The following is a 15,976-nucleotide window of genomic DNA, read 5'->3' as shown; positions in this document are numbered from 1 at the left end:
AAAAGCTAATGTATTAAGGTTAATGCATTAAAAGAGGTATACTTTTCAGGAATAGGGTGATAGTCTCTTTGTGTGTTGCTCTGGTTAAACTGCATACCTGAAATATTATGTAAAATTCTATGTACTCCAGTTTGGAAATAGTATTGTTAATCTGGAAAATAGCCAGAAGAAGGAAATGAGAATGATGGAGAATCTCAAATCCTTGCCCTATGAACTGGTGATGTTTACCTTAGGAAAAACTTAGAAAATAGGGACATTAGTTGGAGAGTAGGTGGCAGCAAGGGGAGGTGAGGGAGAATAACAACTTTCTTCCAAATATTTAAGAGGCTATTATGTGAAGGAGAAACTAAATTAGTTGTGTGGGTCTTTAAAGAGCAGAAATTGGAATAAAGCAAAATTATAAAGAGGAAAAAAGTTATATTTGATTTAATGAAATTAATCAGCAAACCATGTTATACAAAGACAAGAATGAAACAATATCTTCATTGAGTTTAACCTCAAAAATTGTTAAGAAGTGAAAATTGCCTAACAACACTATCCAAAAGTAGAGTGAGATATCTTGGAAAGTAATGGGTTCCTTTCATTGAAGATCTTCAAGCAAAATCAATATGACCATTCCTCAGGTGGGAATTCTTGGGATGAATTGGAATAAATAGCCATCAAGATCCCTTCCAGGTCTGAAGTGAATTTTGTGTTTAGAACTGAGCATTAGAATTATTACTACTTTCTTATTTCTATGTAAGATGGATTAGATTTAGAGAGAACAGGTAAAGCCACTTTTGAGACGTGAATAATGTCAAGAGCTAGGATAGACACCAAGAGAGAAGAGAATATAAATAATGTTTCAAAGATATCAAGAAGTCAAAGAGAATGAAAGAGAAGAAAAGGCTGATAGATTTGAAATTTAGGGAATTATTGATGACTTGAGAATCCCAATTTCAGTGATTTGATAGGAAGAGAAGCCATGTTAAAAAGTTTGGAGGAGTGGAAGAAAAAGAAAGTACAGCCTAAAACCACTTATTTAAAGATATCTACTATAAGATTTAATGAAAATGGCAATAAAGATTTGTATAGTGGTTCTGGAGGATATTTTTTTTCTTAAGAATGCAAAGACCTAGGGGCAGCTAGTTGGCACAGTGGATAAAGCACCAGCCCTGAAGTCAAGAGGACCTGAGTTCAAATTTGGCCTCAAACACTTAATACTTCCTAGCAGTTTGACCTGGGCAAGTCACTTACCCCAATTGCTTCAGAAAAAAAAAAAAAAAATGCAAAGGCCTAAGTATATAGAGCCACTGAAGAGATAAATTTTGAAGATTTTTGTAAAAGAAAAATGGGAGTGCATTGATGTGATTAAGAATCACAGTATCGAAGAATTAGTCAGAAGAACCACCTCTACGTAAAACAATAGGAGCAAAGAAAAATAATGGATGAACTCATGCAGTTGCCAAATTTACTTTGCTTACACCGATTTAATTATCTTACAAATGCTATGAATCCCTCTAGTACCTCTTTTGCTTACAGCCTCTCATTCTATTTCCCTTTACATAGTTTGTACTTGTCAGTTTGGAAAGCTCACCACCTTTGATGAGTTTTTATACATTTTTTTATACTTTCCTATATGTCTTTGTGTAAAGTGCTCTCTTCTCTGCCTATTGAAATCCTATTCTTCTTATAAAGGCCAACTCAAATCTTACCCCTAGGAAGCTTTCCTTGGTTGTACCCTCCCATCACCTCAGTTCAATAATTGGCTTTACTTCCTTGAATCTCTTATAGCACTTTACTTACATTTGTCATGTACTTATGGATTTAATACTTTAGTTTCTTGAAATACTTGTTTTATCCCCTCTAAAGTATGTTTCCTTAGATGGTATTGTCTTATCTAGCACTTAGCCCAGTATTCTGCACAAAATAGAAACAAACAAGTTTTGAGTAAAAAGGGGAATTGAGGGAACTCACATAGATGGCTTTTATTTTCTCAGTAAAGTAGATGGTTTTAAAAACTACATGGTAAATCAGTGTATACTGTCAAATATGCTATTTTGTTGATGAGTTTTGTTTTTATATTATGACACATACAGTATAAAGATTTACTTTTGCAACTGATATTTGAATTTTTCTTATGCTTTCCAAAATAGTCAAGGATGATTTTCTGTTTTCTGAAAGGCTGTTTTCTTTCATAATTTTTGAGTATATCATTTTTGTTTTCTTAGCTAAAGGAAATAGTGAGTAAATTTACAACTTGATATTAACTTGAATTAACTTTGTATTATTATAAAAATTCTGTATGCCTCTTAATGCAACCCAAGATTGTGTTAGCTTTTTTGCTTACCAGATCATACTGGTGGAAGTGTGAATGGTTGTGTAACATGGCCAAAAAGGAACAGGAATAAAGGACAACTTCCAGATAGGAAGAAAAGATGGTCTAGTCACATGGCAAGAATGGGTGGATAGATGGATGCACAGGTAGATATATAGCTAGAGTATAATATTAACTATGTTTCATTTATCATGCTAAATGCTACTCATACAAGCCATCAATAGTCCCTGCCCTCAAGAGCTTACATTATAATATGAAATAACACTGAAATGAAATATGAATATAGTGTGCCTGTCATGGAGGGAGAAATTGTTTCTGTGTTGTTCATCATAATGAAGGGGTGCTAGAAAGGGAGAATAGGGAAGTATATGGGTTTGGATTTGGGGTTTTATTTTGGTAATAGGAAATAGCTGAGGAAGTATTAAAAATAATAGGGCCTCAACAGATAGGGTACCTCTCAAGTGCTGAGGTACCTGCGGTAGAGTCCAAAGTTCTGGTAGAAGATCAAGATGATGGCAGAAGAATAGAAAACAGGTGAACATCTAGGGTGTTTCTTTGATACCCTCCTCATATTGGGTTAAAATAAGGAAAACATGATACTTTACTCTATAGCAAACTTTAAGAAAAACATGAATGGATAAAGGAAGCATAGGACTGGCATTGATAATTCTGCACTATTGGAGAGAACACCTGAATTAATGAAGTTGAAGGTCCATTTGAGTGTAACACTGATGACTCACAAATTATTTCAACCTCTATGTGATTCTTAAAACAGACTGCTGCTGCTTTTAATATAGTATGACCTTCTTTTGAATCCCTGCAAAACAGAATTTTCTCCTTATATGTAGGCACATCTTTATATTTGTACCTCATTTCAGTGTTCTTTTACATTGCTTCTTGAACATAATTCTTCCTTTGCAATGCATTCAGTGCATTTGTGCTCATGTGTTTTTCCATTGTCCTTAAGGTGATTTGCACTTGTGATTCTTCAGAGATTCTGGTCTTCCAAAATTTGCACCTATCTGGCACTACCAGAAATTGATGTTAAAATGAGATATTTGTAAAAACAATTAGCACAATGCCTGGCAGTTAGTTGTTTCTTAAAAAATGCTTGTCACACTCTTCTTTTTTAAAAAGTATTCTTTCCTTCTTCTCAAGCAGGAATTTGGCTTATTTATAGCACTAAGTACTTTTCCGAAGGCAATCTAGCCTCCTCATTTTCTGAACCCAGGTCATCAGTCATTTGCTATATACAAATAGTACTAGATAGATTTTTTGATGGACCAGCACTATTGTGGGCTGTTCATCCAATTGCTTGTCATGTCCTGGGTAATAGGCATTCTTAGTCCACTTTGTTATAGTGGTTTAGATGGTTAAACCAAGTTTTTCAGAGATGTTGATTCATTCTTAATAGTTGAGAAATAATTCATTTGGAATCTTACACTATTCTTGTCAGTATTAATCAGTTTGATAGAATCATCTCAAAATTCCAGATATTAGGCCCCAGAATGGAGCTGCAGATTCTAAATTTACTTGCTTAATTATAGAAAGTTAATTAAAGTTCCTCCATCCTTGTTTGTCCTTGTGATGGAGACTAAGCTCAGTGTGGTTGAGGTGACTCAACTGCATAGAAGGTCCCCTAATATACTTTTGTATCTCCGGACTGTTCTCTCTTGTCCAGCAGGAATAGGTGAGCATCTTATGACTACTTGGATGTCCCATGTCACCTAATCTTGATAGCTTATATGATCTCCTCTTGTGTAGCCTAAGAAGAAACCCATTTATCTTATGACCACTTAGTTAATGGAAATATTCCTTGTTTCTTCCAATTCATGACCCTGCTGATGGTTTTGTTTATTTTAGTATGTGCAATTGATGGAATTATTCTGTATTTGGTATGACTTTTCTTAAATGTCTGAATGTGTAGTCCTCTAAAAAGTTAAGGCCCTGGGAGAAGGGAACATTTGAGAAAGACCTGAGGTCTACTTCATTAGAGGGAACTATAGACCCTTTTATGTAATATTGTCTTAGAGCTCTGATTGTAGGTGGGACAGTTTTAATCTCCCATTAATAGCAAATCTGCCAGGATAGCTGTGTGTGGGTCCCAGTCTCTTTTGGCCAGCTTTTGCAAGGGACACAGAAAGGAAGTGTATACTAGGTCAAATTTTTGCCAGTGCCTCTCCTGTGGACACTGGTACTGGGCAGGTGGACTTCCCTCACTGTCTGTACCCAAATTCTCTGTGTCTGAATCTTCAAGATTGAATCTGCCTTTATTTCCCTAAATTTATTTTCTTTAAGAAGAGTCCCCAATTATTTAAATGTTTAAATTTGTGACTAATTTATTCATGAGAGCAATCAAATTCGATTTTTACAAAAATTATATAGCCATAATTTTAACTTCTTAAACACAGACTACTGTGTTTCTCTCACAATTTTTCTTATTTTCATCGTGTTAAGACCAGGGAGATTCAGCAGTGGAATTGCTAGCTCCTCATTTTTAGCCAACTAGTCACCTAGCTAATTTTAAAACTTGCTATTGGCAAGGTTAAAATAGATTTTTTTTTTGTCTTTAAATCTTCTAGAAAGTAGTAATTATGGGGTAATTAAATTACTCTTTTTATCAGTAGAGAAATATCTTAAATTGGTTGAGTAGGACCTTTCAGTGACCCATAATGGGGTGATAAAACTAGTCATGATCAGTCCTTTGATGGGTAGAGTTTTGTGGAATGATTCCCTACTCTAGTACTCTGATATCACTTTGAGAAAGCAATAATTTGAGTTAGATTCAGTGGTCTTAGCAGGAGAGATTTGCCCACTTCAACAGTAAGCTGTCAAGCATGTAACCAACCTAGAAACAAGCCTATCCTCTTCTGACCTAAGAAGAATAAAATGAGAAAGAATACAGTTTGTGAAAAAAAAATATGCTTCCATCTGCATGCAGAGTCCATCAGTTCTTTATCTGACTTAGATAGCAGTTTCCTTTCTGAGCCCTTTGTACTTTTATTGAATCACTGTGTTGCCGAGAAGAGTTGAATCAGAAATAGTTGATCATCACACAATGTTGGTGATACTGTGTACATTGCTTCTCTGCTTCTGCTCATTTCATTTTGTAACAGTTCATATGAATCTTTCCAGTTTTTTCTGAAATCTGCCTATTCATCATTTCATATTATTATGTAGTAATATTTATATATCATTTCCCAATTGATAGGGAATCCCCTCAATCTCCCTTATTTTGCCATCACAAAAAAGACTGCTACGATTGTTTTTGTACCTGGTAGGTCCTTTTCCCTTTTTTAATGTTCTCTTTGAGATACAGATCTAGTAGTGATATTGCTGGGCCATATTTTGGTTGGTAGTTCCATGTTGCTCTCCAGAATGATTAGATCAGTTCACAACTCCACCAAACATGTATTTTATCAGTTTCCTTTTTTTGTCATATTGACCAGTCTGAGAAGGTGTATTATAATATCTCAATTTGTTATTTGTATGAAAAGTGTTTTGTAGTTGTGTTCACATATAGTATCTGGGTTTTGTCTTGGCAGGTAGACTCCTAAGTATTTTATATTGTTTACAATTATTCTGAATGGAATTTCTCTTTATATCTCTTGCTGCTGGGCTCTGTCAGTTATAAAAAGAAATGCTGATGATCTATGTGGGTTTATATTACATTCTGCAACTGTGCTAAAGCTTTTAATTATGTCACATAATTTTTTAGTTGATGCTTTAGGGTTCTCTAGTTATTGAACCAGCTCTTCTTTCTTGATGTAAATCCTTGTGATATATTGCCATAATCACCTTGCTAATATTTTGTTCAAATTTTTTGCATCTGTTATTTATTAGAGAAATCTGTCTATAATGTTTTTCCCTGTTTTACCTCTTCCTGGTTTAGGTATCAATTCCATATTTATGTCATAAAGGGAATTTGGTAGGATTTCTTCTTTGCCTGTTTTTCCAGATAGTTTATATAGTATTAGAATTAATGGTTTGGTAGAATTCACTCATGAAGCAATCTGTTCCTGGGGATTTTTTCCTACTGTGTTTATTAATGGCTTGTTCAATTTCTCTTTCTAGAATGGGATTACTAAGACTTTCTATTTCCTGCTCTGTTAATCTGGGTAATTTGTATTTTCATAAATACTCAATTGATTTTGCTCAAATGGTCAAATTTACTGGTATATAATTGGGCAAAATATTTCTTCATTGGTGGTGATTTTACCCTTTTCATTTTTTGATATTGGATATTTGATTTTCTTTTTTTTCCTAATCAAATTAACCAGTCAAATTCTGTTTTATTGAGTTTTTTGTTTGTTTGTTTGTTTTTTAATAAAACCAGCTCCTTGATTTATAAGCTTGACAGTTTTTGTTTTATTTTTTTACTTTCAATCTTACTGATTTTACCTTTCACTTTCAGGATTTCCTATTTGGTGTCCAATTGGGGATTTTTAATTTGTTCTTCAAATATTTTTTAGTTGCCTGCCTAATTCATTTATCTGTTCTTTTTTTCTATTTTGTTGCTGTAAGAATTTAGAGAAATAAGTTTTATAAGTACTGCTTTGGCTGTATCCCATAAATTTTGGTATATTGTCTCATCTCCTTGTTGTCATTCTCTTTAATGAAATTATTGATTATTTCTGTGATTTATTCTTTGACCCATTTATTCTCTAGGATTAGATTATTTAATTTCCAATTAATTTTTAATCCATCCACTGCCCTCATTGAATGTAATTTTTATTGCATAATGATCTGGAAAAAATACATTTGATACTTCTGCCTTTTTACATTTGATTTTGAAGGTTTTTGTGCCCTATTGCAGGGTTTCTTTTTATTTAAGTTCTAGGTGCTGCTATGAAAAAGTTATATTCTTTTCTGTTCCCATTCAGTTTCCTCCAAAGGTCTGTTATATCTAATGTTTTTAAATGTTCTATTTATCTCCTTAGCTTCTTTCTTATTTATTTTTTGGTTGGATTTATAGCATTCTGAGAGGAATATGTGTGTGCAGCCTATTTTCCCTGTAATTCATTTAACTTTATCTTTAAGAGATGCAAACAATATAACTGTGTGTAGTATATTCCCTCTTTAAATCAATGCAGATGAGAATAAGATTTAAATAGTGATAATAGATCATCCTCCCATCTTCCTCTCCATTGTAATAGATTTTTTGTGCCTCCATGTTAAAAAAAATTTACACCATTTTACCTTTCCATTCTGCATCTAATGTACTTCTCTTTCTTATCACTTAATTTTGATGTTATAACCTCAAATTGACCTTATTTTCCCCTCTGTCAATGTATATTCCTTCTACTTGTACTATTAGTAATTCAGTTATTAAAGATTATAAGTATCATTTTTTCCATGGAGGAAAATAAACAGTTTAGCTGAATATCTCATGTTTTTATTTTCCTTTTTACCTGTTTATATTTCTTGTGGGTCTTGATATTGGAGGTCACATTTTTTACTTAGCTCTACTCTTCTCCTTATGAAAGTTTGAACTCTTTCTATTTCATAAAATTCTTTTTTTTCCTCACTTAATTTAGCCAGGTAGGTGATCCTTGGTTGTAGTTGTAGGTCCTTTGCCTGCCAGAATATCATATTCCATGTCTTCTAGTTCTTTAGTATTACAGCTGCCAGGTTCTGTGTAAATCTTAATTGTGACTTGCCAATATTTGAATTGTTTCTCTCTGGGCACTTGAATTTTTACTTTATCTGATGGTTCTGAAATTTGGCTTTTATGTTCCTCGGAATCTTTCTTTTTGGATCTTTTTCCTAAGGTGAAACAGTGGAGTCTTTCAATGCCTATTTTGCCCTCTGGTTCCACGACATCCAGGCAGTTTTCTTTGATAATTTCTTGGAAGATATTGTCCAGATCCTCCTTTTGATTATGGCTTTCAGGTAGTCCAGTTAATCTGATATTGTTTCTCTTGGATCTATTTTCTATTTTACATTTTCTTTCATTTTTTGAATTTGTTTGACTGAATCTTGATGTCTCAGAGTCATTAGTATCTACTTGCCCAATTCTAGTTTTTAAGGCATTGTTTTCCTCAGTTAACTTTTGTATTTCCTCTTCCATTTGGCCAGTTGTACTTTTTAAGAAATTGTTTTCTTCAGTAGATTTTTTTTTTTTTTTTGTATCTTCTTTTCCGTTAGGCCAATTCAAATTTTTAAGTAGCTCTTTTCTTTTTCCAAGCTTTTGATTCTTTTTTCTCCCATAGTTCTCTTACATCACTCTCATTTCTTTTCCCAATTTTTTTTCTGTTTTTAAACTCTTCTTTGTACTTTTCTAGAATGGATTCTTTTGGGTCTTGAGGCCACTTCCAGTTTATCTTGGGGGTTTGCCCAAGTGCTTTAACATTGTTAGCCTCTTCTGAGTTTGTATCTTGATCTTCCCTGTAACCATAATTTTCTATGGCCAGATTCATTTTTACCTTTGGCTCTGTCTCTCTCTCTGTCCCTCTGTCTTTCTGTCTTTCTGTCTCTGTCCCTCTCTATGTCTCTCTGTCTGCTTCAGGGTACTTAGGATCTTCTCCTGATTTGTTGTGGTGAGGCTTGTGGCCCCGCTCACTGGGAACTTCCTGTCTTAGAATGACTCCTCTTGTCCCTTACTGGAGTTAGAGGGACCCTTTCTGCCAATCCCGCAAGTTTCCTGGGCTAAAAGATTGTTTCAGCTTATTTATTGCCTTGTTAGTTTCACCATTCTAAAACCTATCTTGGGGCACTATGGTGAACATGGAGGATTTCAGTGATTAACTGTTTACTCCTCTATCTTGGCTTCTGGAAGTGGGAATTCTTTCTTATTTTGGCATATTTTAATTTTATAAAGATGAAAAAAGGAAAAGTTTGTTTTCACTTACATTTGCTTGGGATTAAGTCCGTTGTTGGTAATCAGAGTTAATTTTTAGGACGTTTTAAAGGAAAATAAATATAACATTTTCTGGCTGTTCCTATATAAAGGACCTTTAGGCCTTAGTTGACCAGTCTTAGAACTCTAGAGGTTAAGCCCAAAAGTTAATTAGAAAAATTGTAGAATTTGCTAAAAACAAGTTACTGAATATTCGCATTAGCTTTAGGAAATAAACCCATATTCACTCAGAAGACTGTTCCCGCCTTGATTTATACTCAACAGAAGTAATCTCTGTTGCCTTCATTTAGAAAACTTCTCAGATGGAGAAAAGCAAAAAGGCAGATATCGCAGGAAGCTAATTCTTTCAGGGGAAGTTCTTCTAAGTACCATTCCTGGTGGAGAACTCTTAGAGGAGAGATGGATTCACACATAAGAGGAGAAAATGAATCCTACAAAGAATCCCAGTTAGGACAGGGATGGGGTGTGTGTGTGTGTGTGTGTGTGTGTGTGTGTGTGTGTGTGTGTGTGTGTGTGTGTTTGTGTGTGTGTGTGTGTTGTGTGTTTATCCATATCCATGTGCACTTTAAGTAGTTGAACCCAATTGGCAAATTAGATTAAAGCAATTTTGTTTTGTCATTAAATGCATTTTTTATAAGATTTTTAAAATGTTAACATAATTAGGAAATGGAAGGAATTTTCCTAGGCTGACAGTTGGACCCCAGCTACAAGATGGTCATAAGTTTCTATATCTTAACTTGAAAGTTTCCTAGGAAAATACTTAGGAGAAGTTCAGACCTAATAATGTTGTATCTTGTTATATGTTCTATGTATGTCTATTTTAGTAAATGATGAAACCAAGTTTATGATAGTGGAGTCTTTGCTTCAAATAAAAAAAGGATCTTATACAATCAGAAAAAATCATTAAGAGAATGAGAAATATGTTTCTGTTTTGTCTATGCCTTGTGCTAACTCAAGGTATGTTTTACTTTACCTTTTCTTTTGGTGTCATCAACCAAAGAAGCAGCCTATAAAAAATATTAAAACTTTCAAAAAAGGCTTAAAGGAGAACAGATCTTTTTTCTCTGTTTATAGTACTGGCTATGTTGGAAATTACTAACATAGAAGACAAATAAAAAATTAATTGAAAACTAACATATCAAAAAAAAAAAGGTTGGAAACCAAATTTGGAGAAAAATAAATATTCAAATTTCTTTCATTTCTAAATTCTTGTCTGGATATCTTTATATGTAAAGTATTTTGATGAGCTCATGGGATATTAACAAATTCTGTATAGTTTAATGACATCAATTATTCTTTAAAAGGAACCTTTTCAATGATGTGGGATTGATTTAAAGCTGAAATTTGCTGCTATTCTAAGTCTTGAATCTAGGTATAAAAGTGTTTTGACCCTGCATGGTCATTCATTCAAAGGAAATGCCATATGCCCTTATAGTCTGAAGACTGCCACAGGTGGATGTCTGTCTCTGAGAAAGTTGAGAAAACAACCTTGGGAAGGTAAAGGTGGGATTCCCTTGACCTATCTTCATCTTGATAAATAAGAAAATTTCCCAACTGGCTAATTCTGAAACTGGCCATGACAACCTGTCATACATCTATGATTCCTACCTGAAAATAATAGAATTAATGCTACTATGTCTCTGCCTTTCTCATCACATAGCAAATTCCATCGATAAGGACAAGTATTTTTTAAAAAGCAGAAAAAGAAGATAAGCCCTATTAGGATTTTTTGATTATATGATATATGATAGTATGGTAGGAGGATCATTTTGAATTGCCATTTGAATCTCAGATAATAGAGAGCATGAAACCTTATAATTGGTTGGTTATTTAATTTATGAGATCACCTTTTCATTATGATAATATGATTAGCCAGAGATGTCAAAGTGAAAAATGAGTTTTTTTTAATTGGATTAAGAATTAGATTAAAAGAAAGATTCATTTTTTACTTCAGGCCCTCATGATGCAACAATTAAAATTGTCTGACATTTCAGATAAATTATATATTTTTAACATACTAATTCTTCCTTTAGATTTATTTTATCTTGAGTTTGTATCAATAAGTATATCTAGAAGAAAGAATTCCCTTCAGAACTAACCTGAGAATATACCCTGTTTTAGAAGTGTAAAACTGCATACCTTGAACATTTTTTATCTCCATCAAGGATATGTGATTCTTAATAACTGAATTCACCTAAAGCTAGGAAGCTATGATTATTTGGATTTGCTTGTTAAATCTCATTGGGCTGTAATTGATATTATTCTGAATGTAATTACACATATGATTATCAAAAAATCCTATTAGACCAATGATCAATGATGCCAGTAATCATATGGAGTGGACATCCATGAATACAGGTGTATTTCTCATGGGAAAGGCTGGGAAAACTACTGACATAGACTTCTCATGATTCAATTTGCCCATTGTGACATTTACTCTTAAATGGAAAGTAACCTTTTAAGCCTGGCTCAATATAATTGGCTATCTATCCTAGAGTTGACATGAAATGAGGGGAGCATTTTCCCCTTACTATATTATGTCCTTATTTTCTTGTTACGGCAAAATGTCAAATCATGGCAAGTTATCAGTATGAATATAATATTAAATGTTTGTTTCATAATAATACAGAAGCACTAAGATACATATATAAGATTTGAGCTATTTAACCTAAAATTCTAGTTCTTTCTAAAATTAAGATAAGGATAACTGGATATTAGTGGAACAGTTTATGAGACCAAATTGCTGTTCTATTTATTACTCATTTACCAGAAACAGCCTTAGTTTTGTTTTAAAAAAGAAGAATGATAGAATATCTGACATTTTTATTTGATTTATTGTCATCTAGATGTTGAACATGTCTTGGCAAACATACAAAACAATCATCCTATACTATCTTGAAATTGACTTCTCAATATATATATATTATACATCCCATCCCAGAATTTTTTTTCTAACAATTGAGGTTATTTTGACAACTTTTAAATAAATTCAGTTATGTGTCAGTAGTCGCCATCATATATACATACATACATATATATATATATATATATATATATATATATATATATATATATATATATATATATATATATATATATATATATATATATATATATATATATATGTATATATAATTTTATTTATTTTTTTTTTTTTTTGTGCTCTGTTAGGGATTCTCTAGCAAAATCTCATTTCCTAAGGTAGGAGTGAGCAGGTAAAAATGAAAATGGCTAGAATGATAATTTTTTAGTTGGTTTTAGTAAATAGTTATAACAAGATTAGGTAGTTATATATGCCAAATATAAAATGTGAATTTGGAATTTTATTTTTTCATTTGTTATTTGAATTTGTCAACCTAAAATATAAATTCTCTAGTTTAGGGATGTTCATGTTAGTTCTATTAGGATTTGACCTGGCTTTCACTACCTGACTAGTTATTGTAATAGCAAACTAGAATTGTGTTTAGATTTATTTTGTCAGATATTCCTAACAGAGAATGAAATCTCTGTAAGTGGCCTGAACTGGAAAAGCAAATCCAATAAAAGCTGCTCTGAAGCACTACTCATTCCTCCAAAGAGATTTCCACAGAACTGCAGCAGAGGCCTCATATCCCAATGGATTGGCTGTTTTTCATAATTGGCTTGAATTGTTTTCTTGGACTTGAAAGATTTCCAGAAACCATATGTAAGATAGACAATGCTTGCATTGCTGTGCTTGATCAAATGCCCCGAGGTCCTCTAATTTATATATCTTGTAAGGCATGTTTTACTAAGAGGTACCTGTCCTTCATAATTCTTGATGAATGAGAGAGTCACTCGGAAATTCATTGTATATTTACTATGAGTTATTGTTTAATCAAATGGAACATAATGAGTATGTTATGAATTGTGCCCATTTTCCCTCTTCTCTAATGTCACTTTTTTGCCTTAGTAAGGGGACTACTTTCTTTGGTTTTCCTCCTCCATGAAGAATTGCCTTCCATGATTTAGGTTGTAACAATCCAAAGAAAGACTGGCATCTTTCTATGGATTGAAAGGAAAGAATGTGAGAAATAATTTAGTTGGACCCCTATGCTATTTCAGTCAATATTAATCAGTTTGATATAATGATATATTAGGTCCCAAAACTATGAACTACAGATTCTAAGTTCACTAATTATAGGAAGTTAACTAGAGCCCCTTTATCCTTGCCTTTTTTGTCATAGTGGACAAACCCAGTGTGGTTGAGATGACTCAACTACATGAAAAAATCTCCTTCAAATCATTCTCTTGTCCAGCAGGAGTAAGTGACCATCTTATAATCACTTAGTTGCCCCATGCTTCACCTAACCTGTGAGATAGCTTGTATCTCCTTACTTTAGTGTGTGTATCATATGTCAATTGATGGGATTATTCTGTATTTGGCATAGTTTTTCTTGAATGCTTAGATATCTAAACCTATAAAAATAGGGCTCTGGGATAAGAGAATATCTTACATCTTGAGGACTTCATTGGAGAAGCCATGGACCCTTTGATAAAGTTCCATTGGCTCAGAGTTCTACTTCAGTCTATTTTATTTTAGGTGGGACAGTTTTAATCTCCACAGAAGGCTATGCAATTTTCTAGACTCTGATATCATCAATATATTGTCATCCACTAACAGGAATATCAGTGATACCATCTGTACCATCTTTATCATCTGTAAAAAAGGATTCTAGTTTTTTATGTATCATGGACTCCGCTTTTTTATAATAATTGAAGGAAAAACTATATTTTAATTAGAGATTAGCAAAAATGAAAATTTAATTCCATGGACCATAGAATAAGAACACCTGATCTATAAGTTATGTCTTCTGGTTGGATTTTGTACTGGATATCCTCCATAAAACTTGCAGTGACTTTTGGCAAGCATACCTTTCTCTTTCTTATGTTTGATATTAATAGTTAGAGAATTATTGAACAATTATGCCTTCTTTTTTTCTTTTTAAGGCATTTGGGATTAAGTGACTTTCCCAAGGTCATACAGTTAATAAGCATCTAAGCCCTATTTGAATTTGGGTCCTCCTAACTCTAGGGCTCTTACTATTATCCACTGTGCCATTTAGCTTCCCCACAGTTATATTTCTTAATTGCTTTTAAAGCTGTAACAAGTACTATAGAAATACCTTTGGATTTGTATAAGCATCTAAGCCCTATTTGAATTTGGATCCTCCTAACTCTAGGGCTCTTACTATTATCCACTGTGCCATTTAGCTTCCCCACAGTTATATTTCTTAACTGCTTTTAAAGCTGTAACAAGTACTATAGAAATACCTTTGGATTTGTAGTCTGACAACATAGGTTTGAATCCCACTTGCACTGTTTAATTACCAGTGTGTGATTTTGGGCAAGCCACTTTTTTTTTTTTTTTTTTTTTTTGAATACTCATTTGTAAAATGAGAATTAGGCTAGATTACCTCAAAGTCCCTTCCTGTTCTTCAGCTGTACATGTATAATTTTTGTAGCACCTAGTGATATAGGAAATAGAGTGCTGTGCTTGGAGTCTTCCTGACTTCTAAATTCAAACCCAGCCTTGGAGACTTATTAACTTTGAGGCTTTGGGCAAGTATTAGCTTCTGTATGTCTCAGGCTTTTTACTATAAAATGGGAATAATAATTGATAGCATCTATCTCCCATAGTTTTTATGAGAATGAAAAGAAATATTTGTAAAGTGCTTAGACCAGTATCTGGCACATAGAAGTGCTATATAATAAATGCTTACTGCTATTAGTAGTGGTCTTTGTAGTGTTAACATATTCATGAGGAAAATCTTTAAGGTAGCATATTGGTCTACCAAATCCCAGGGGATTTTTTGTTTTTGTTTTTTTTTAATTCACCAAACTTTAAGCAAAGTGATATCTTTTATTCCCTCTTAATCAATTATGTGATTGTTAAAAATATGATAGCTTAAAGATACTTTAATTGTTATAAAGCCCATATTTTATTCCTATTTGATACCTTCATCAAGGATGCTCTTGATATGAATGTAAATTATTATAAAGATTTTATACAGATGAGAAAGTAGGCATATGGGTTAGTAGTAAATAATAGCTTCTTTTGATGGGGGTGGGATAGGGTGGAGATACAGCATTCACTCTTTGTGAGAGTTTGAGAATTTATTCCTTAGTACCCTTACATTGCATCACTTTCAGTGCAAAATATTCTACATATCCTTGGGTTTGATGTAGTTTCTATTTTAATTTCTCCTTTCACTAAAATTTTTGTTACTTCTTCATTCTCTTATTACATGATTGACCAATCCTTTTCAGTCTCTTTTGCAAAATGATAATCTATATCTTGGTTTATGTACATAGATTATCTTAGAACTCTGTCCTAGGTTCTCCTTTCTCTCCCACTCTCCCTCTTTTCTTTTTACTCTTCCTCTCCTCTCCCCCCTTTACTTTTTTTCCCCTTTTTGGTGGATTCAACAGCTGTCATGGATTCAATTGTCATCCTCATATAGACAATTTTTAGATCAATATCGCATTCAATACTTTTCCAATTATTTTGCCAAAGTTGCCAAGTCTGATTGTCTTCTCCTCCCCTTTTTTACTGATATACCTTAACTACTTTAGTTCAGGCCTAATTAGTGTTTGCCTGGACTTGTTGCAGTAGCTTTAATTTTCTGATAAAGAGGGAGGGGAAGTTTTGCAGGCCTGAGAATCAGAGAAACTAAGTCAGGACTCCATCAGGATAATTATGGAAACTGAGAACTGTGATATAACACATTTAAGTAAAGAAGGCCTTCTTCAAAATGGCATTCCTGATATTTCCTGGGTTT

At 33.2% G+C, this 15,976-nt stretch overlaps 1 protein-coding gene across 1 annotated transcript in view; it reads left to right on the top strand.

The window, feature by feature from the left end:
- Positions 1-15,976, top strand: part of FAM98A (family with sequence similarity 98 member A) — a 44,507-nt gene that overhangs the window by 10,066 nt on the left and 18,465 nt on the right. The window lies entirely within an intron of this gene.

The sequence above is a fragment of the Sminthopsis crassicaudata genome, chromosome 2 (genome assembly GCF_048593235.1).
Source record: "Sminthopsis crassicaudata isolate SCR6 chromosome 2, ASM4859323v1, whole genome shotgun sequence".
Lineage (NCBI taxonomy): Eukaryota > Metazoa > Chordata > Mammalia > Dasyuromorphia > Dasyuridae > Sminthopsis > Sminthopsis crassicaudata.
Note: the sequence above shows the minus strand (reverse complement) of the source record. Positions and strands in the feature narration are given on the sequence as shown.